This window comes from Staurois parvus, unplaced genomic scaffold (genome assembly GCF_062004578.1).
Source record: "Staurois parvus isolate SC_StPar_1 unplaced genomic scaffold, SC_StPar_1.0 ptg001014l, whole genome shotgun sequence".
Classification (NCBI taxonomy): Eukaryota; Metazoa; Chordata; class Amphibia; order Anura; family Ranidae; genus Staurois; species Staurois parvus.
Window position 1 is genome coordinate 1,258,278 of NW_028318810.1, and position 23,698 is coordinate 1,281,975.

Sequence of the window (23,698 nt, forward strand, 5' to 3'; positions counted from 1 at the left end):
TATATTACACACACATGGCTCTGTGCTCTCTCTATATTACACACACGGCTCTGTCCTCTCTCTATATTACACACACGGCTCTGTCCTCTCTCTCTGTATTACACACACATGGCTCTGTCCTCTCTCTGTATTACACACACATGGCTCTCTCTATATTACACACACATGGCTCTGTCCTCTCTCTGTATTACACACACATGGCTCTGTCCTCTCTCTCTCTATATTACACACACGGCTCTGTCCTCTCTCTCTATATTACACACACATGGCTCTGTCCTCTCTCTGTATTACACACACATGGCTCTCTCTATATTACACACACATGCCTCTGTTCTCTCTCTCTCTGTATTACACACACATGGCTCTGTCCTCTCTCTCTCTATATTACACACACATGGCTCTGTCCTCTCTCTCTCTCTGTATTACACACACATGGCTCTGTCCTCTCTCTGTATTACACACACATGGCTCTGTCCTCTCTCTCTCTGTATTACACACATGGCTCTGTCCTCTCTCTCTCTGTATTACACACATGGCTCTGTCCTCTCTCTATATTACACACACACGGCTCTGTCCTCTCTCTGTATTACACACACATGGCTCTGTCCTCTCTCTATATTACACACATGGCTCTGTCCTCTCTCTATATTACACACACATGGCTCTGTCCTCTCTCTATATTACACACACGGCTCTCTCTATATTACACAAACATGGCTCTGTCCTCTCTCTCTATTACACACACGGCTCTGTCCTCTCTCTCTCTATATTACACACACATGGCTCTGTCCTCTCTCTCTATATTACACACACATGGCTCTGTCCTCTCTCTGTATTACACACACATGGCTCTGTCCTCTCTCTCTCTATATTACACACACATGGCTCTGACTGTACACCCCAATTCCAGTGTAAATAAATAAATATGAGGATGACGTCACACTCCGCACTCCCTCCCCCTCATATAGCTCGCCATCCAATAGGCTGGGCGTGGACACTACTTCTCCAGCCAATCGGCTACCAGAGAAAGGCGGAAGTGGCCGAGGTTTGACGAGTCCCATTTCGCCCCCGGGTGACGTCACATCTCCTGTGCTGGGCTGACAGTGAAAAGAAGCCTCCGAGGCTCGGGGCAGAGGGGTCATGTGACCCGGGAGCAGGTAAGACCTCTGGGATGGTGGGGGGTGACGAGTGTGATGTGTGTGCCCCCCTGTCCTCCCCTGTGTGTTGGTATCACCCCCAGTGTATGCTCTCCGCCCACACTCATACATCCTCTCTGTTATTATATTAGCTGGAGGGGACCATGTGTGGCCTGCAGTGTCCTCACCCCAGAGACCTGGGCCTGTCACGTGTCCTGGGACTGTGGGAGAGGGGTAGAGCCTGCAGTGTACAGGGCTCTGGGCCCCTCCCCCATCTTATTAATAATCTCCACATACATGATCGGTATGCCTGGTCCTCGGTGTGTACATGTAGGAGGTGCATGTGTTGCCCCTTCATCTCATATGTATATATCGGGGCTTGACACACTTGCTTTGAATCTAGAAGACAGCTAAAAGAGTTAGGAGGCCGTTTCTTAAATCCCCTGCCAGGCGCCGGGAGCTGCATGTCCGGGACATCGGGCGATAGGACTGGTTCACGCCGCGTGCCAAACGGAAAAAGACACAAAATTAAAATAAAAAAATGTTTAGGTTCTGTTATAAAATTTTGCAGATAAGTAATTTTTCTTCTTCACTGATGGAGACTGATGACAGGTGGCACTGATGGAGTCTGATGACAGGTGGCACTGATGGAGTCTGATGACAGGTGGCACTGATGGAGTCTGATGACAGGTGGCACTGATGGAGTCTGATGACAGGTGGCACTGATGGAGTCTGATGACAGGTGGCACTGACGGGCACTGATGAGACTGATGACAGGTGGCACTGATGAGACTGATGACAGGTGGCACTGATGGAGTCTGATGACAGGTGGCACTGATGGAGTCTGATGACAGGTGGCACTGATGGAGTCTGATGACAGGTGGCACTGATGGAGTCTGATGACAGGTGGCACTGATGGAGTCTGATGACAGGTGGCACTGATGGAGTCTGATGACAGGTGGCACTGATGGAGTCTGATGACAGGTGGCACTGACGGGCACTGATGAGACTGATGACAGGTGGCACTGATGAGACTGATGACAGGTGGCACTGATGAGACTGATGACAGGTGGCACTGATGGAGTCTGATGACAGGTGGCACTGATGGAGTCTGATGACAGGTGGCACTGATGGAGTCTGATGACAGGTGGCACTGATGACAGGTGGCACTGACGGGCACTGATGAGACTGATGACAGGTGGCACTGATGAGACTGATGACAGTAGGCACTGACAGGTGGCACTGATGAGGCTGCACTAATGGCTACTGATGGGCGGTAATAGGTGGCACTGATCGGCACTACTGAGTAGGCACTGATTAGGTTGCATTAATATGCAGTACTGATGGGCAGCACTGATGGCTACCAACGGGCACTAATAGGTAGCACTGATGGGCACTGCTGAATAGGCACTGATAGGCAACACTGATTAGGTTGCATCAATATGCAGTACTGATGGCCACCGATGGGCACTGATGAGTAGGCACTGATTAGGTTGCATTGATATGCGGTACTGATGAGCACTGATGGCCACCGATGGGCACTTATAGGTGGCACTGATGGGCACTGATCAGTAGGTACTGATAGGTGGCACTGTTTAGGTTGCATTGATATGCGGTACTGATAAGTGGCACTAATGGCCCCCGATGGGTACTAATAGGTGGCACTGATGGGCATAGATGAGTAGGCACTGATAAGCAGCACTGATGAGTAGGCAACAGTAGGTGACACTGATGGGTACTGATAGGCAGCACCAATGGGCACGAATAGGTGGCACTGATCAGTAGGCACTAATAGGTGGCACTGATGGGCACTAATCAGTAGGTACTGATAGGTGGCACTGATAAGTGGCACTAATGGCCACCGATGGGCACTAATAGGTGGCACTGATGGGCATAGATGAGTAGGCACTGATGAGCAGCACTGATGAGTAAGCACCAGTAGGTGACACTGATTAGATTGCATTGATATGCGGTACTGATGGGCAGCACTAATAGGTGGCACTGATAGGCGGCACTGATTAGGTTGCACTGATAAGTGGCACTAATAGCCACCGATGGGCACTAATAGGTGGCACTGATGGGCATAGATGAGTAGGCACTTATAAGCAGCACTGATGAGTAGGCACCAGTAGGTGACACTGATTAGATTGCATTGATATGCGGTACTGATGGGCAGCACTAATGGGCACTAATAGGTGGCACTGATTATGTTGCACTGATAAGTGGCACTAATGGCCAGCGATGGGCACTAATAGGTGGCACTGATGGGCATAGATGAGTAGGCACCAGTAGGTGACTCTGATTAGGTTGCATTGATATGCGGTACTGATGGGCACTGATAGGCAGCACTAATAGGTGGCACTGATGGGCATTGATCAGTAGGCACTGATAGGCGGCACTGATTAGGTTGCATTGATATGCGGTACTTATAGGCACTGATAAGTGGCACTAATGGGCATAGATGAGTAGGCACTGATTAAGTGGCATTGATATGTAGTGCTGATGGTCACTGATAGGCATCACTAATGGCCACCAATGGGCACTAATAGGTGGCACTGATGAGGAGGCACTGATGGGGCTGCACAGATAATCAGATTGGATCTCTTCTGTTTCCTCAAATCTGTGTTTCCTTCTTAGTGGGGGAGGGGGGTGGATAAAATGAACTGAAGCAATAGCCAGCTGCCCCACACTCCTTGTCCACTCACCGGAGGAATCTGACACCCGTAACTGCAATCCCAGAACCCAGGTGTCAGACTGGAAAGGAGATGTCAAAAGTGGGTGGGCAGTGACAGCAAGCAAGGGGAAGCCCTCAGTCGATTACTGCTGCAGTGTAACCCAGGCGCCAGGACATGATTTGGCCATGGCGACCTGGTGCCTGGGATTTGTCGAGCCCCCCCCCCCCCGTCTTACAGGTAAACTTTATTATAGGCTGTCCTGTAGGTAATAATATACAGAGTGAGATTACTTCCACTATAATGGCAAACAGCTCGGTGTTGGTCTCATCTGAGCACAGCACTTTCTCCCAATTCTTTAAACCATTTAGATGTTCATTGGCCAACTTCATACAGGCCTGTACATGTGCCTTCTTGAGGAGGGGGGCCTTGCTGATGCTGCAGGATTTCAATCCATGGTGGTGTATTGGGTTTCCAATGGTTTGTTTGGTGACCATGGTCCATTCCAGCCTTGTGCAGGGCTACACTCTTGTCCCTGACATCCTTTGACAGCTCTTTGGTCTCGCCCATGGTGGTGAGGTTTGAATGGAAGAAATATTCTGTGGACAGGTGTCTTTTATACACACAACGGGTTATTAGGAGCACCTTCTTACATTGACAGGACTAACCTGTGTACCACATGAGCACATAGCCAGCCTAGGGGAGCCAGAATCATTGTTGGTTGGTAGGGGATCAAATACTTATTTTTACTCTCTGGACTGCAATTCAATTTATAACATTTGTATCATGTGTACTCTCTGGATTTTTGGTTGATATTCTGTCTCTATCATTTAAAATGCACCTATGATAAAAATTATAGACTCTTCATTTCTTTGTAAGTGGGCAAATGTCTGTATATAGAAGAAAAACATCCAAGCCCGGCTAAATTATGCAAAGACACATCTGAAGTCTCTCAAAAGCATATGGGAAAATGTGTTCTGGTCTGATGAAACCAAGGTTAAACTTTCTGGCCATAATTCCAAAAGATATGTTTGGCGCAAAAACCACACTGCACATCACCAAAAGAACACCATACCCACTGTGAAGCATGGTGGTGACAGCATCATGCTTTGGGGCTGTTTCTATAGCTGGAACTGGGGCCTTAGTCAAGGCAGAGGGAATTATGAACAGTTCCAAATACCAGTCAATATTGGCACAAAACCTTCAGGCTTCTGCTAGAAAGCTGAACATGAAGAGGAACTTCATCTTTCAGCATGACAACGACCCAAAGCATACATCCAAATCAACAAAGGAATGGCTTCACCAGAAGATTAAAGTTCTGGAATGGCCCAGCCAGAGCCCAGACCTGAATCCGATCTTAAATCTGTGGGGTGATCTGAAGAGGGCTGTGCACAGGAGATGCCCTCGCAATCTGACAGATTTGAAGTATTTTTTTTACTTTTTGGCCATAATTCCAAAAGGAATGTTTGGCGAAAAAACAACACTGCACATCACCAAAAGAACATCATACCCACCGTGAAGCATGGTGGTGGCAGCATCATGCTTTGGGGCTGTTTCTTCAGCTAACACTGGGCCTGTAGTCAAGCTTGATATTATCTCTATCATATAAAATACACCTATGATAAAAATGATAGACCCTTCCTTTCTTTGTAACTTACAAAATCTGAAGGGGATCAAATAATAATTTTCGCCACTGTAAGTACCGGATCACAAAGTCAGTGAGGGACAGCTCCAGAGAGGAGGTGAGTGTTCTAGCATGAACTGATTATTATTATTTTTTTTTTAACTCGTACGTTTTTTGGAGCTTGAGGCTTTACAACTGGAACAATAGTTTGATGCACAGGTCAGCATTTCTCAACCTTTTTTCATTTCTAGCACCTTTAAAACCATGGTGCCAAACCTGCGTCCCGGGGGCACCTTTTGTTCAGCCCTCGGGACACTAACCTGTTTGCCTATTGCCCTGTTATAGCCGTGATCTCTAGCAGTTTTGCATATTAGGCCCCATGTACACAGGACACTTCTGAATGATGGAAACTGACTGCTGGAAAACGTAGATTAAAAAACGTCTGTTTAGCCGCGTTTGCGTTTAGAAGAGTTTTTTTAAAGATAATTACAGGAGAACCTCCCAAATGCCCAGAATGCACTGAAAAGTGGTTAATTATCAACTATTTCAGACTGTTTAAGAGAAATCCACAGAGTAGAAGCAGAGACAGCAGTATGTGTTGAGATTAGCTTAGGTGTGAGTTGCTCATTAACATTTCTTTTGTTTCCAAGGGTGGGAAAGGTGTCTGGTGGAGGGAGTCATTAAGGTCACCTGGCAGGGGGTCTTCATGAGGAATTTGAGGTGTGAATGGTCATTAACATATCTTTTTTTTTTTTCCAAGGGTGGGAGAGGTCTGAGATGTGAATTGGTCATTACAATGTGTAACAAGCTTGGTAGGAACATCCTGTGTTCAGTGTTTTGTCCATCTGAGCACCTTGAAAATGCTTTGCATGTATTTTTCATGATGAAAAAAGGCTCTAGACAGCATCGGGAACTGGAAGAGTTAGAAAGCATTTTCAGACGCAAATGTTTATAAATACAATTTGCCGCCTTTAGCTGCGTTTTACAAGCATTCTGCATTTGAAACGCTGATAAAATCTACTGAATGCAAGTTTTCTGCATTTCCTTAAAACGACTGTAAACTCAACTGCCTGTAAATGACTGTAAACGACGATGTGTACATGGACACATAGAAAACATTAGGGAGAGTTCAGGGGCTGCTGAAAAAAACACTGAACAGATCCTGAACGTCAGTTTATCAGCTGCAGTGTACATGAGCCCTTAGTGTTGATTTACTAAAGGCAGAAACACTGTGCACTTCAATTGCAGTAGCTCTAGATCTGAGGGGAAGCTGTGCAATGAAGGCTTCGCTGATTTCTATCATCCAATCATGTGCAAGCCAAAATTATTTATTTAGTTTTTATTTTCCTTGCATGTGATTGGGTATTCTTTGCAAAGTGAAGCTTTACCTAATTTACTAAGCTCTGGGTCAACTGCACTTGCAGTGCACAATATATTTGCGTTTAGTAAATCCACCGCATTGTGTATCCTGTCTATGACGGTCTCAGTCATGTTCCCAGTCTCCAAGTCTTATATCGTGCCCATAGTCTCTGACCTCATGTATCATATCTTTGTCTCTGACCATCTCTGCAGTCTCTGACCATCTCATGTATCATATCTCTGTTTATGATCATCTCTGCAGTCTCTGACCATCTCTGCAGTCTCTGACCATCTCATGTATCATATCTCTGTTTATGATCATCTCTGCAGTCTGTGACCATCTCATGTATCATATCTCTGTCTCTGACCATCTCTGCAGTCTGTGACCATCTCATGTATCATATCTCTGTCTCTGACCATCTCTGCAGTCTCTGACCATCTCATGTATCATAGCTCTGTCTCTGACCATCTCTGCAGTCTCTGACCATCTCATGTATCATAGCTCTGTCTCTGACCATCTCTGCAGTCTCTGATCATCTCATGTATCATATCTCTGCAGTCTCTGACCATCCCTGCAGTCTCTGACCATCTCATGTATCATAGCTCTGTCTCTGACCATCTCTGCAGTCTCTGATCATCTCATGTATCATATCTCTGCAGTCTCTGACCATCCCTGCAGTCTCTGATCATCTCATGTATCATGTCTCTGACCATCCCTGCAGTCTCTGACCATCTCATGTATCATATCTCTGTTTCTGACCATCTCTGCTGTCTCTGACCATCGCATGTATCATATCTGCTGTTTCTGACCATCTCTGCAGTCTCTGACCATCTCATGTATCATATCTCTGTTTCTGACCATCTCTGCAGTCTCTGACCATCTCGTGTATCATATCTCTGTTTCTGACCATCTCTGCAGTCTCTGACCATCTCGTGTATCATATCTCTGTTTCTGACCATCTCTGCAGTCTCTGACCATCTCATGTATCATCTCTGCAGTCTCTGACCATCTCTGCAGTCTCTGACCATCTCATGTATCATGTCTGCAGTCTCTGACTATATACAGTTGTGTGTCAGCTGTCACTGAGACTGAATGTTCACTTAATTTTGTGAGTGGCCCTTAGGTGATATTGGGAGCCTCAAAATCAAGGAATTTGACCAGCACTGCTTTTAAAAATATGCAACATCTTAAGTCACCACAGTCTGAAATATAACAAAAACATAAATGTCACTTCAGTGGGAAAGCTGAGCCTGTGACATTGCACACAACCACCTTGATCATTATTATACAGGATTTATATAGCGGGGACAGTTTGCTCAGCGCTTTACAATATAAAGGGAGACAGTACAGTTACAATACAATAAAAAACAAGAGGGTTGAGAGGGCCCTGTCATAAGAGCTTACAATCTAATAGGGTGGGGGAAGTGGTATAAAAAGTTATAACTGTGGGGGATAAGCTGATGGAAATGATAAATGTTTAAAGTGTTACTAAACCCACAACAGTAAAATCAGTCTGTATATGCAGCAAAGCATGCTTGTTATACTCACTGTGGAACGTAAGGGGTTAATCCTCTGCATTGTGTAAAGACACTGTTTGATCCTGACTTCTCTGATCCTCCCCTTCTTCCATTGTCCCCCTCTTATCTCCTGATGAGGAGCATGGCCCTCCTATCCCTCTTGTATTGAACTGTATTGTTGCTGTATTGTCTCCCTTACATTGTAAAGCGCTGAGCAAACTGTTGGTGCTATATAAATCCTGTATAATAATAATAAGACATATCATGTGCAGTCACTCTGCACATGCTCAGTTTTGTGTGTATTGGTAGTTTTTTTTTCTTGGGAGAGTGCATGTGATCAGCACAGAGTCAATCAGTACTGTCCAGACAGAGGTCAGGGGTCCTGCATCTTCCTATAGTAGAATGAAAACTCCTCCTACTAGCTTTAACAAGTGCTCTGCTGAACACTGATATAAGTCACAAGCAAGGGCGGACTGACAACTACTGACCCTGGGCCCTTGGGCATTGCCCGAGTTTCCAAATGGTCAGTCCGCCCCTGGTCACAAGACTGTGCTAACTGCTGATGAGAAATGGTAATTAGCAGTTTACATTTACTAAAATAATTGCACTTCCATGTTCTGTGTACTGTGGGAGACCAGATATAGTGAATGCGGGGTCCGGGGAGAGCGGATATAGTGAATGCAGGGTCCGGGGAGACCAGATATAGTGAATGCAGGGTCCGGGGAGAGCGGATATAGTGAATGCAGGGTCCGGGGAGAGCGGATATAGTGAATGCGGGGTCCGGGGAGAGCGGATATAGTGAATGCGGGGTCCGGGGAGAGCGGATATAGTGAATGCAGGGTCCGGGGAGACCAGATATAGTGAATGCAGGGTCCGGGGAGAGCGGATATAGTGAATGCGGGGTCCGGGGAGAGCGGATATAGTGAATGCGGGGTCCGGGGAGAGCGGATATAGTGAATGCGGGGTCCGGGGACAGCGGATATAGTGAATGCGGGGACCAGGGAGAGCGGATATAGTGAATGCGGGGTCCGGGGACAGCGGATATAGTGAATGCGGGGACCAGGGAGACCGGATATAGTGAATGCGGGGTCCGGGGAGACCGGATATAGTGAATGCGGGGTCCGGGGAGACCGGATATAGTGAATGCGGGGTCCGGGGAGACCGGATATAGTGAATGCGGGGTCCGGGGAGACCGGATATAGTGAATGCAGGGTCCGGGGAGACCGGATATAGTGAATGCGGGGTCCGGGGAGACCGGATATAGTGAATGCGGGGTCCGGGGAGAGCGGATATAGTGAATGCGGGGTCCGGGGAGAGCGGATATAGTGAATGCGGGGTCCGGGGACAGCGGATATAGTGAATGCGGGGACCGGGGAGACCGGATATAGTGAATGCGGGGTCCGGGGAGACCGGATATAGTGAATGCGGGGTCCGGGGAGACCGGATATAGTGAATGCGGGGTCCGGGGAGACCGGATATAGTGAATGCGGGGTCCGGGGAGACCGGATATAGTGAATGCAGGGTCCGGGGAGACCGGATATAGTGAATGCGGGGTCCGGGGAGACCGGATATAGTGAATGCGGGGACCAGGGAGAGCGGATATAGTGAATGCGGGGTCCGGGGAGACCGGATATAGTGAATGCGGGGTCCGGGGAGACCGGATATAGTGAATGCAGGGTCCTGGGTTTAGTAACACTTTTAATTGTAGGTGTGATAGCTTTTCCTGAATAGATGAGTTTTCTGGGATCGACTAAAGGCAGCCAGAGTAGTGGATAGCTGGACAAATTGAGGTAGAGAGTTCCAGAGGATGGAAGAGGATCTGGCGAAGTCCTGGAGATGAGTATGGGAGGAGGAGACAAGGGAGCTTGGGAGTAGGAGGGCATGAGAGGAGCAGAGAGGGCAGTTTGGGCAATAACTTGGAGACAAGATTGGTGATGTAGCTGGGGGCTGGGTTGTGAATGGCTTTGTAGTTAGTATTTTGAATTTAATTAGCTGGACAATCAAAAGCCAGTGGAGGGATTGGAGGGAGGGGTGGCAGACACTGGGCAGTTGGTAAGGTAGAGGAGTTTGGCAGCAGCATTCATGATGGACTGAAGAGGAGATTGCCTATGAAGAGGTAGGCCTATGAGAAAGGAGTTGCAATAGTCAAGGCGAGAGATAACAAGGGAGTGAATGAGTAGCTTGGTGGTTTCATTAGTTGAGTAGGGGTGAATGTTAGAGATGTTACGGAGGTGAAGTCTACAAGATTTGGACAGTGGTTGGATTTGGGTCCGATAGGACCGGTGAGAGTCCAGGATTACACCTAGTACCTTGGCTTGAGGGGAAGGACTTATAGATGTTTGATTGCTCTTGATGGAAAAGTCATGGAGGAGGACACAAGTGGGGGGAATATTATCAGCTCAGTTTTGGAGAGATTTAGTGTAAGGAAGTGGAGTGACATCCATGCTGACATGTCAGTTAGTAATGAAGGGGAGAGGTGAGGAGTAGAGAGATAGATTTGGTATTGGAAGCCATGGGAGGTTATCAGGTAACCAAGAGAGGAGGTGTACATAGAGAAGAGAAGGGGTCCAAGAACAGAGCCTTGGGGGAATGGACTTTACATCAGAGGATTCCTCATCACACCAGAACCCGTCTTCACGTCAGAGGCCCCTCCGCACATCAGAGTAACCCAATCACATTGGAGCCCCCCCACCCCTCTATATGTGAGAGCCTCCCAATCACATCACATCAGAGTACCCCCATGAGAGAGTCTTCCCTTCACATCAGGGTTCCCCATCACCACAGAGTCCTCTCATCCATCTCTGATCCAGGGCAGACTGGATCCTGTGCTCAAAGGGAACCCAAAGGGCATTTCAGTTGAGAAACACTGGCATAGGTCACTTATATGTTTAAGCAACAATCAGAAAAGGCTTTCTAATTCAATGCATTTCCAAGAGTTCCAGGCTCAGTGATCCCTCCCATTTCATCTCATGTCTATGGGTTCTGTAGCAACTCCCTATAACATGATTTGAAGCCTTCATGCACACGGGACATTTTGATAACACTGGTAACATTAGCTGTGTAAAGTTTTCTGCTTTTTTTTAGTGTTTTTGCATTAGCGTTTAGAGGAGTTTTGCCTTGATTATCGGCATTTTTCCATGTTTGTGGTTTTTTGCATTTTTTTTTTTTTTGTGTTTTGTTTTTTTGGGGGGGGGGGGTTTGAGCATTTTTACAGCTAAAAAACTCCTCTAGAAGCCCACTAGTTCTGGGTTTTTTTTTCCAGCCAAAAAACGTGGATTGCAGTCTATGTGCATGGACACATAGGATAACATGCTGGGGGGTTTACTGGCTGTAGAAAAAACGTCAAGTGTTCATGAGGACTAAATCATTGGCATTTATGTCTTCTGCTGTGATTATTGTCATTATTTGTAGTTTTACCAACTATTTATTTGTTGCTATAAAAAGAGAATATAACAAAAAAAAAGTTTGTCAGTGGTGATCCTGCCCAGAATTATCGGCACATGTGTGTATTATTACTAGCATGATGGTCTTAATTACTTGCCATGTATGCTTTGTTATGTTTTAGTTGCACGTTCTCCATGTTTCGTGGCATTTTGCAAGCATGAATATGTGTTTAGAGGTTTTTGCTTTCATTATTATTATTTTGCAAATGATTATGCAGTTACTGGTTTTAGTTTCTTTATTATTGTTTTGCACATGATGATGATGATGCTATGAACTTCGCACAATTGTTAATGCGACTTTGCACTCTCTGGCATTCAAGTCACATTAAAGTGGCGCAGGAACCTTTTCAAAATCGCTGTGACTTGCATCACATAGATCTGAATGGGTGAATTGTCATGCGTGTTTGTGTCCAAAGTCAAATGACAAGTCTCATTCGTGTGAACGGAGCCTTAGGTGGGCATCTGGGGTGGCCAGTAAAAACACGTGGCTGAGCCACCCCTGAGTAAAAAAGCCCTTGGCTAGGATAAAAGAAAAAAATGCACGTCAGTTAGGCTTTACAATTACAGACAACTAATAACATACACATATGTGGTATCTCCCTGCAAATCAGGAGAAGAACAATTCATTTTGTTTTTGTTTTTTTTGTTTTTTGTTGGATCCAAAGCTACACTTTGAAAAAATAAATTTTTTTGACTATTTTGGGCCAGTTTTCCTTCGATAATAAAAAAAAAAAAATGGGGGATATCCATTAACATTGTAACCTTGCTAAAATATATTTATGTTTTGATTTTTCAGCAGCTTCCTATTTAAGTCAGGCCATGTACAATTCCCTAGAGAAGAGAGACGGCAGCGCCACTCTAAGTGTAGGTGGGTAAACTCAGGCAGATTTCATGGTAATATTGCACTCCCATAGGTAGGTAACAGGTACAATTCACGGTTTGTATCTTTTAATAGCGGCATTATGTAATCCTTTAATCACTTTGGAACAATGACCGTCTTTTCTATAGAAGCAAGAAAGTGTCCTGGCATCTGACAAGGTATCTAGGAGGTCTGTTTATCCTCCCTCTCCAGAAAATGATCTTAGGCCAGGTTCCCAGCTATGCAGAATGGGAGTGCACACAAAATTGTGTCTGTTCCTACATCGCACTAAAAATGTGAAATCCCTTTTGCAGGCAGGTGGCAGTGCCATAATTCTTAATGTTCCCCAACGCCCCTAGTTAACATGCATTGCAGATGAATGGAAACAAGGTACCATGCGCTTTGGTGCGGCACAATTTTGAAAAAAAAAAAATAATTTTACAATGGACATGCGCTTCTTTTGTGCAATTTTTGTGTGCAATTGTCCCTGTTGAAATCAGTCGGTAACCCTAAGGCCGATCCAACACAACAAACACTTTACTCCTGCGCTAGGAATGGACTCAGTAGACCCAATAGGAATGTTCTGGAATATTCTGGAATATGCGCTGCTTGCTGCCCTCTACAGACCGGGGTGGTCCAAATACACTAGATGCAAACGGAGAAACAAAAAAAGGGCGCACCGACCTAGTGCATTATCTTTTAAAAAGATATTTATTGAAGGAACAAAGTAAGTATCATACTCACAATAGACATAAAAACACAGGCATGTCAAACTGAACAAGATGTATGATCCAAACAGCATCTTAGTCCATACGATGGAACCCTGGATGACCAACTGGCTAACGCGTTTCAAGGACACAACCTCTTCCTCAGAGCCAAGAAGAAGTTTTTATGTCTATTGTGAGTATGATACTTACTTTGTTCCTTCAATAAATATATTTTTAAACAATAATGCACTAGGTCGGTGCGCCCTTTTTTTTCTTTTCTCCGTTTGCATCCAGTGTATTTGGTAACCCTAAGGCCGCATTCATACGGGCCTACCTATCTGTACTGCCATGCAAAGGAGCGTATTGCCTGCACACAATGCGCAGGTGTTGCATGCATCCACGTGCAGGTAGTCCCTCTCACGGCTGCTAGTCCCGATTTGATAGCCGCGTGGATGCATGTCCTCGGACGTAGACCACGTGGGCGTCTGTGCAGGCAAAGACTGCCCTTTGCATAGGCGTATGGATCGGTATGCCTGTGTGAATGAGGCCTGACCGTGACCTGACCGTGACCTGACCGTGACATGCAAAATTGTGCATGCACCACTGCACCTGCATAGGTGGTACTGGAGCCTTAGGCATGTTTGGGTGTGATTCATATGATCATTTTTAATAAACTCTTTACAAACCTGTTGTACTGCTTTGTAGCTCTTGTGTGCATTTTAGGCCACGGGCAAAGATCAATTATGACATCATACATTTTTTACATTTTTTAAAATTTTTTTTATAAGGTGTATTATATGTATTCCGATATATGCATTGTGTTTCCACACACTCGCTAATATGCGTTGTAGGGAAGCAGCCCCTTCATTTTGAATTGGCAGCCAACACACAATTACAGTTATTTAATTATTTTATTTCAGGTACTTGTATAGCTCCGTCAATTTACGCAGCACTTTACATATATATTGTACATTCACATCAGTCCCTAACCCTCAAGGGGCGTACAATCTAAGGTCCCTAACTCACATTCATACATACACATACTAGGGACAATTTAGACAGGAGCCAATTCACCTACCAGCATGTCTTTGGAGTACCCGAAGGAAACCCACGCAGGCACAGGGAGAACATGCAAACTCCAGGCAGGAGGTGCCGTGGCTGGGATTCGAACCAACGACCCTAGTACTGCCAGGTGGAAGTGCTAATCATTTAGCCACTGTGCTGCCCATTTAGCCACTGTGCTGCCCAGTTTTAACTTCCCTGCATAATTATTATTTTAATGCCGCGGATCACAATGCAGAATTGGTTGACATGTTTATATTTTAGTGTGTTGAAACACAATGCATTGGCATAACGTGTTGGAACTCCATTCAAATTATAGCTCAGCACATTATACTGTAGTTCATTTTGTGCTTTATGGTGCTTTGCAGCAATGTGCAGTAGTACCGCATGCACAAATGTAAACTCTCCCTAGTGGGTTTGAGTCATTTTTATTTCAATCAGTGCAAAGAAAATCGAGTATTTAAAATGCTTACTTTGTTTAGGGTGCTGCTTTGGTACAATTAGCATTTTAGATTTTCTTTATAACATAGCAGTTCTTCACTTCCAAGCCTTCCGGTAGTGCAGCCATTCTCAACCAGGGTTCCTCTAGATCAGGGGTATTGAATTAAAATTCAAGGAGGTCCAGTCACTAAAATGTTCTTCTTGCCGAGGTCTGAATAGGGTGTGCCCATTAGTGTTCCCCCTTACATTAGGTGTCACCATTAGAGTGCCCTTATACATCAGGTATCCCCATCGCAGTGCCACCTTACATCAGGTATTCCCGTCGGAGTGCCCCCTTACACTCAAAGTACCCCTTTCCATCATATTTTCCCATCAGAGCGCCCCTTTCTATCACATGTGCCAATCAGACTGCCTTCCCACAGTATGTGCCCATTTTTGTCCCCATAACATAACGTGACCATAAGAGTGCCCCTTAGCATAAAATGAGCCCATCAGAGTGCTCCTTTATAGTAAGGGGCACTCTGATGGGCACATTCTATGTTAAGGGGCACTCTGATGGGCACATTCTATGTTAAGGGGCACTCTGATGGGCACATTCTATGTTAAGGGGCACTCTGATGGGCACATTCTATGTTAAGGGGCACTCTGATGGGTACATTTATATTAAGGGGCACTTTGGCACATTTTATGCTAAGGGACACTCTGATGGGCACATTTATGTTAAGGGGCACTCTGATGGGTACATTTTTTTTTTTTTTTTTTTTTTTTTTTTAGGGGCACTCTGATGGGTACATTTTATGTTAAGGGGCACTCTGATGGGCACATTTATGTTAAGGGGCACTCTGATGGGTACATTTTATGTTAAGGGGCACTCTGATGGGTACATTTTATGCTAAGGGGCACTCTGATGGGTACATTTTATGCTAAGGGGCACTCTGATGAGCGCATTTTATGTTAAGGGACACTCTGATGGGTACATTTTATGCTAAGGGGCACTCTGATGAGCGCTTTTTATGTTAAGGGACACTCTGATGGGTACATTTTTTTTTTTTAGGGGCACTCTGATGGGTACATTTTATATTTAGGGGCACTCTGATGGGTACATTTTATATTAAGGGGCACTCTGATGGGCACATTTATGTTAAGGGGCACTCTGATGGGCACATTTATAGTAAGGGGCACTCTGATGGGCACATTTATACTAAGGGGCACTTTGATGGGCACATTTATAGTAAGGGGCACTCTGATGGGCACATTCTATGCTAAGGGGCACTCTGATGGGCACATTTATAGTAAGGGGCACTCTGATGGGCACATTTATACTAAGGGGCACTTTGATGGGCACATTCTATGTTGTGTCCATCACAGTGCACCTTAACATTAAATGTGCCCATCAGCATGACCCTTTAACATTAAATGTGCCCACCAGAGTGCCCCTGTAAGACCATACCTTGAGGGCAGACAGGAGCTTGCCCTCAAGGTATGGTATGGTATGGTTTAAATGACGGTGCAGCAAACCGAAAGTGACGCGACGGCTTCTTGTCCGATAGTTCCGGGGTTGGTGAGAGCGCCAATCGGTCCCCGCTGTTTAATACTACTACCATTATGGGCTTGTTTTCATTTTACACATTGTAAGTGCAATGCTTGTAGCAATAAAGCGATATATCGTGGGTACTACACCATTGGAGCCGGTCTTCTTCTTCTCTCTTTTCATGATATGGTGGAGCATGGAGTAATAATGGAGTGGATATTTGTGTAACCCTGGCATTTGATTATTGAATGAGCCAAGTTTGGGAACTCCCAGTACTGACCAGTTGAAGCCCTCTTCTGTATTCTATATACCAAAGGCAGAGGACATTAAAACACTGATGAGTGCACACCCGAGTGGGGGGAGCACTGCGATCACTGTGTGTTTTTTAACACTGTATGATTTTCATCACTGGACATTTTTTTTTAGCACTGGACTTTATTTTATATCACTGGACTTTATTTTATATCACTGGACTTTATTTTATATCACTGGACTTTATTTTATATCACTGGATTTGTTTTTCTCACTATATTGTATTGATTTGAACACTTGATTTTTTTGTCACTTTAATTTTAATTTTATTTTTATTTTTCACTGGAATATATTTTGAATATATAGGATAACAAATTTGGGACAGCATGTTGATATTTCAATTTTTTTTTTTAATGATAAGTTTGGCACTGTGAAGTATGTGGGCCACTTTTTCACAAATTCACTGGGGGTTTTTATATTAATTTTGATTATTGTATAGTGGCAGCAATGGATTTGCATAATTTTATGCATAATTTAACTTCGTTATAATTTTGCATCTAGTGCGATTTAGTGGCATTAGCAATTTATTTCACTGGCCACATTGAGGTAAAGTTTATATATAGCAGACTTGTAAACTAGATGTGCATGCTGTTTTCCTAATCAAGGCTTGGGCAGTACATTGTATGTTAAAGCGGAACAATACTCCCCTCCGCTCCAGTGATACAGCATCTACGCGCTCTCTGCCCGGCCTCTGACATCTTCGGGTGGCCGGCTTCTTGGTCGCAACCGCTGGCTGCTGTCATTGGCTGGGTGGGGATGACATCACTCTAATGCTTGCTCAGGTGTTCAGTCAGATTCAGCATTGCTGAATTTGTACCGTGGTCTCCTCATGCGTGGCTCACTGTACAAGGGCGGACAGGCAGGTAAGTAGTTTTACACCCCAGTCGCATTGGGTGTGACTTGGCATGCGATTTGCAAATCGCACCCTATTGTCCGCAATTACAGCGGTCAAATTGGTGCGGTTCCGACTTGGTCGGAGCTGTAATGATTTCTAAAGCAGTCTTTCTCAACCAGGGTGCCTTGAGGTTTCTTCAGGGGTGCCTTGGCAAAATGTCTAAAAATTGCCCAAAGCTTGTATACAAGTCAGCAGGTGAAAACAAGCCTGCCTTTTAGGTACACAATGCCACAGGTATTCATTGTGAACCATTACCACCTTCTAGCCGCCAGCGTCCTGACAACCAATGATATCATCAGTTGATAAGGAGGATGTCCGCTGCCTGCACAGCATCCTAGTTTGACCCTCCCCTGCCCCTCTCCATGCATGTGCTGGGGTCACATTAGATCAGTGATAGATAAAAACTGAAGGAGAAGAGAAACACTGGGATACTAGTCAGTACCAGTGTGCAAAAGTGTATTTGCTTTGGAAGAATAAATCACCTCTAATGTTGGGTGTCCTACATGTGTGGATGTTGCTGCGTTATATACAACTATTAGAATAGTTTTTCACATTTTAGAATGGGGTGCCCTTTTAAAACTATGGACAGTCTTGATGCACCCCATTTTAGAAGGTGCCTCGGCACTCTCCATAATTTGAATCCCTTCACGCCTAAGGGTAAAACAAATCTAAATGCTTAAGCACAATTCTGCAATGTTGACGTGTTAGTAAAACCGTACATATCATATCAACTACTTTGTACATCCAGGTGGATTATACCTTGATTTTTTCAGGACAAATTGGGCTTTTATTTGGTGGTAAATGGTAATGGATATCTCCTGATTTTTTTTTTTTTTTATTATCAAAGGAAAACTGGCCCAAAATAGTAAAAAAAAAAAATATTTTTTTTTATTTAGCTGTGTGTTTCTTGTTACTACCATAACCTACCAAAAAACAACCCAAGATAAATTCTCCAGCTCTTGACGATCGCAGTGATACCATATATGTGTATGTTAGTTGTTGTTTGTACCCGTAGTACAGCCCAAAAGCAATAGTGCGCATTTTGTGTTTTTTTTTTTTTTTTTTTTTTTTAAAACCTAAAACACACTGACATTGACACTAACTGGCATCAATTTTTTTTTTTTTTAATTCCGACCTTGACCTTTGACCCTGACCTTGCCCCAAACACAAATCCTGGCACTGAACTAGATCAAACCTTGACCTAGGTATTTTTCCTTTTATTTTTTTTAATATTTATATATTTATCTTCTCTTTTTTTTTTTTTTTTCTCTCTATGCCAGGAGTTAGAGAGATACAATGTATCTCTCTTATCCATTCATAGAGAGAGGAAAAAAAGCAAGGGGGCCAGGCTGTACAGTGACTGATCACTGTGATAGCCAATCAGAGGCTATCACAGCGATCATGTGACCCAGAATCAGGCATCCGGGGTCCCGATCGTTAGAACGGGTCCCGGGGATCTCAGTGACACCGTGGTCTTTGTGCTGGGAGTGCGCCGAGCGGCACGCTCCCAGCACAGAGACAAGTAAGCAAATATGTGGCCCCGAGGAAAAAAGCCCAGTTCTGTGAGGCCGCATATTTGTGTGACGTCGGCATCAAGGGGTTAAAGGGTGCCTCGGGACTGTCCATCATTTTAAAGGGTGCCTTGACTGAAAAAAGGTTGAGAAACATTGTTCTAAAGTAGTACATGCACTACTTCTCGTGCGATTTGCATAGACCTCTGTGTCGGATGTCTTGCAAATCGCACCTGAAATCAGCATGTCCCCCGACTTTGAAATCGTGCGACTTCACTGTAAGTTGCACGATTTCAAAGTCGGGCTTCATGTGACTGGGGGGTTAATGCAGAAGAGACAGAGCGTGTCTCTCCTGCATTAGAATTCCTGCCTGTATACCCATTTTAATTATTCAATAAGAAAAAAGCTCCAGGGAATGACCGCACTGGAGAACAGTTGCGTATCGTGCTGCTTTACGGTACTTTGAAACCCATCTGTCCCCTAATTGCATGTTGCCTGTATGTACACATTTGCTCCAAAGAAACAACTTAAAAGGTAAGAAATATCTTTTGAATTCTCTTTAGGTATGCTGTGTAAAGTGGAACACATAGTCAACAAATAGTGTGGGAATCTACTTTGAGATACATAAAGAGCGTACATCTCCCCGGGGGAGGCGATTACTTTGATGCCTGGAGTTCTGCTTTAATAACTTTTTTTGGCACCCGCCACACCTTGTATTTGCTGTATGACAGGTTGTGTCTAGTACACTGCAACATACTTCCTTCTGCCCTCTGGCTCTATTATAATAAGACACAATTGTGTTTTTTTTTCTTTTAATTATTCTAGCTATGAAGGTCAGCGCTTGTGTAAAGACGAGAGATCTCTGAGAATCAGCAAAGGGATGTGGTTAGCCTCCAGTGACAAAGACCAAGAGAGCGGCAGCGGGCTGGAAGGTGGAAGAACAAAGGCTGGAAAGTGGCGGATCTCCGCTCCGTAGTGTAAGAGCGAGGCTGGGGCTGAGGGTGCCGCTGCATGAGCATAACACGTGAAAAGATAACAGGGGGGACCCATATCCTGTTATCTTCTAGGCGATCCTTCCTGTGCATCGCTGTCATCCGCTGACCCGTTCTGGTATGACCTCATCTCATCATTTCCTTGTTTACTTGTTTTCGCGTTGCATGTTGTAAGTCTCTGCTGAGTGCTTGCCCTGTCTCTGACTTTCTCATGCCAACCTTCTTTCCCACTTTTGCAGGCCCGCCACACCTCATTGCTCTGCTGTTGTCACTTAAAGAAGAACTCTGATTGCACAATTTATAAAAGGCATAGGTGTCCTTTTATGAAACGGAGATCAGCGGCGATCCTGAGGATCGTTGCTGATCTCCGATCATTAGTGGTTTAGGAAACAGATGATCGGCAGTGAACATGTTCTCCTCTGATCATCTCAGCACATGGATGGCCAGTGTATGAAGGAGTGATCTCAGCCCTTCACTGGCGATCTGTGTTCTCCCTCCAGATTCTCCAGCCCAGACCTGGAGAATCGGGGGAACCGCAAATGAAGCAGCGATAATTTACCGCGGCTTATTAAATGGTGTTTGACCTCTTACTGTAATCTCGCGAGATTATAGTAACGGCAGCCGTTTTCCAGCGTTCAAAGCGTTTTAGATCGCTTCTCCCTTCATTCGGAGAAGCGATCTACACCGCTTCATAAAAAGGCATTCAGAATAGAACTCTCTCCTCTGAGAATGCCGGAGAACTGAGCAGCGGTCATTTACCGCTGCATGATAAAAGGACACCATAGTTCACCTTTCTGACCAGCTTTCATGGTACACACATATTTAGGGGTGAACAGGAAACATGCTTCACCGCCTGTCAATCGCCCTTGGAGAAGCGATCCACCACTGATTGCTTTACAGAGGAACAGCAAGGGCTGTCACACATGTGAATGAGTCTTTAGAAGACTTGGTATCTGGTGCTTAGTAGAGTTCTTCTTTAACATACTGATGTGCTTGTGCTTTATATCATACTTCTGCATTAAAGTGCACCTGTCCAGAAAGAAATCCTACTGCAGCCTAATTGTTTTTGAAAGTGGTAGCTTGATTCTGTCATCCTTTCTTCACTAATGCTGGGTACACATTATTATTATTATTATTATTATACAGGATTTATATAACGCCAACAGTTTGCTCAGCGCTTTACAATATAACGGGAGACAATACAGCAACAATACAGTTCAATACAAGAGGGTTAGGAGAGCCCTGATCCTTGGAGCTTACAATCTAGGAGGGAGGGGCTAGTGGTACAAAAGGTAGTAACTGTGGGGGATGGACTGGTAGGAGGAGTAGAAGATTCCATTATTAGCTGAGGGCAGGATAGGCTTCCTTGAAAAGATAGGTTTTCAGAGATCGCCTAAAAGTGAGCAGAGTAGGCAATAGTCTGATAAATTGGATTGAAAATTGTCCGGTTCAGCAGGAACTGGGCAAATTTTGATCTGTGTGTAGTCCTTCCAGTTCGAAAGAATTTAATTGCTAATTCGGCTTCTGTGTAACTGTCCTGCTCGAAAATCAGCATCCGATCAGCCGCTGTAGCCAATGGCTGAGACACTGATTAGTGTATTCTGATAGTGGAGGAGTCCTTGCTGTCAGAATACATTAGCATAGTGGGGGAGATGAACAAACGAAACCAGTGTTCAAATCTTCATGCAGAGCAAACGAAACCAGCGCTCAAATCATCATGCAGAGCAAACGAAACCAGCGCTCAAATCTTCATGCAGAGCAAACGAAACCAGCGCTCAAATCTTCATGCAGAGCAAACGAAACCAGCGCTCAAATCTTCATGCAGAGCAAACGAAACCAGCGCTCAAATCTTCATGCAGAGCAAACGAAACCAGCGCTCAAATCTTCATGCAGACTAGGATAACATCGGCTGGGATTGTGCTGTCATGCAGCTTAATTTTTTTCCTTTGTGTGCACCGAGAGCCCAAAACACAATGCTCTGTTATGTAGGTAGTGAATTTGGGAAGGAAAAACCCGCCCCCAACAGTGGAGCCATCTATCACATTTAGCAACTAAACCCAGGATAGAGGGGATGGAAAAGTAGCGTCCGATTGTTACTTCCGCTCCCAGTGTCAATATTTGCATAATAAAGTACCCTTAAAGTGGTTGTAAACACAGACATGCAATATGAACAAAGCGATATCCTTCTATAGTGTGTAATCCAGAGCACTAAGTGTCATTTTTGTCTGCTGCCCAGTTCCTCTGCTATCAACATGAGTCACTTCTGACAAGTTTTCCTGACACCAAGTGAAAAAAAGGTGACAGGAGGGACTTTCAGCACTCGGTCTGTGATTGACAGCCTCAGCTCTGTTCCTGTGTGATGTGTAAAGAGGGTGTGTCCCTTCCCTCCAATCGGCTCTTACTGAGTTCTGCAGAATGTAATTTCAGTTCCCCGCCCCCTTTTTTTCCTGACAGTTCAGACAAGCTGTTTAACGTCTGCACTTTAAACAGATGTAGAGAAGAGAATATAGATAAACAGGTACAACTTATGTAGGAGGATTTCTTTCATCTCTGTGTATCACCTGAGGATAGTTACTTCACTTCAATGGGTATTTGTAAAGGCTTACAACCACTTTAATAATATGAATGCTTGCCATACTGAATGTTTTCAAAATGTTAATTTTGATTTTCTAGTGGTAATGGGGACAAATCTGTGTTACTTTTTCAACCGTATGAACAAGAAAATTTGAGGGATCAAAGTGGTTGTAAACCTCAGACATGAAATGTGAACAAAGCATATCCCTCTATAGTGTGAACTTGTCTGAATCCAGAGTACTAAGTGTCATTTCTGTCCACTGTCTTGTTCCTCTGCTATCAGCATGAATCAATTCTGACAAGTTTTCCTGACACCAAGAGAAAAATGGTGACAGGGGAGGGAGCTCCAGTAGATTGACAGCTTCAGCTCTGTTCCTGTGTGAGGGGGAGGCGTGTCCCTTCCCTCCAATCAGCTCTCAGAGTTCTCACTGATTTAATTTCATCTCCCCACCCCCTGCTTTTCAGAGCTGAGAGATCCTGTGTACATTGTGCACTTTGGATGTAGGGGAAAGACTGCTATAGATAAACAAGTACAACTTATGTAGGAGTATTTATTTCTTCTCTGTTATTACTTGAGGTCTTTCACTTCAGTGGGTATATGGAAGGGTTTACAACCACTTTAAAATAGAAAATTGTTGTTGTTTTTATTTGAACAAATACAATTCCAACTGTTAATTTAGTCCTCAGTCAGGAAAATTAGTTTGTATTCCATTGTAAAGGATCGTAATTTGAACATCAACCCCGTGACGCTGACATCACACAAATATGCGGCCTCAGAACAGGGCTTTTTTCCGTGGGGCCGCATATTTGTAAACCAGAGCGCGCTCCCAGCACAAAGAGCGCGGTGTCACTGAGAGACCCGGGTCCCGTTCTAACGATCGGGACTCCTGATTCCGGATCACATGATCGCTGTGATAGCCTCTGATTAGCTATCACAGTGATCAGTCACTGTACAACCCGGCCCCCTTGTGCTTTTTTCTGTCTCTGTGAATGGAGAAGAGAGATACATTGTATCTCTAACTCCTGGCATGGAGGCTGAAAAAAATGTTTGTTTAAAAAAGA

The 23,698-nt window shown here is 44.6% G+C and overlaps 1 protein-coding gene across 2 annotated transcripts in view; it reads left to right on the plus strand.

The window, feature by feature from the left end:
- Window positions 1-1,026: 1,026 nt before the first annotated feature.
- TYK2 (tyrosine kinase 2) overlaps window positions 1,027-23,698 on the plus strand; it is a 99,802-nt gene continuing 77,130 nt past the window's right edge. The window contains exons 1-2 of one of the 2 annotated variants that reach the window (XM_089657631.1): window positions 1,027-1,157; window positions 19,896-20,180. The gene's annotated coding sequence lies outside the window, so the exon portion shown is untranslated. The remainder of the gene's footprint in view (window positions 1,158-19,895; window positions 20,181-23,698) is intronic. The other variant, XM_089657632.1, reaches the window with a different exon arrangement.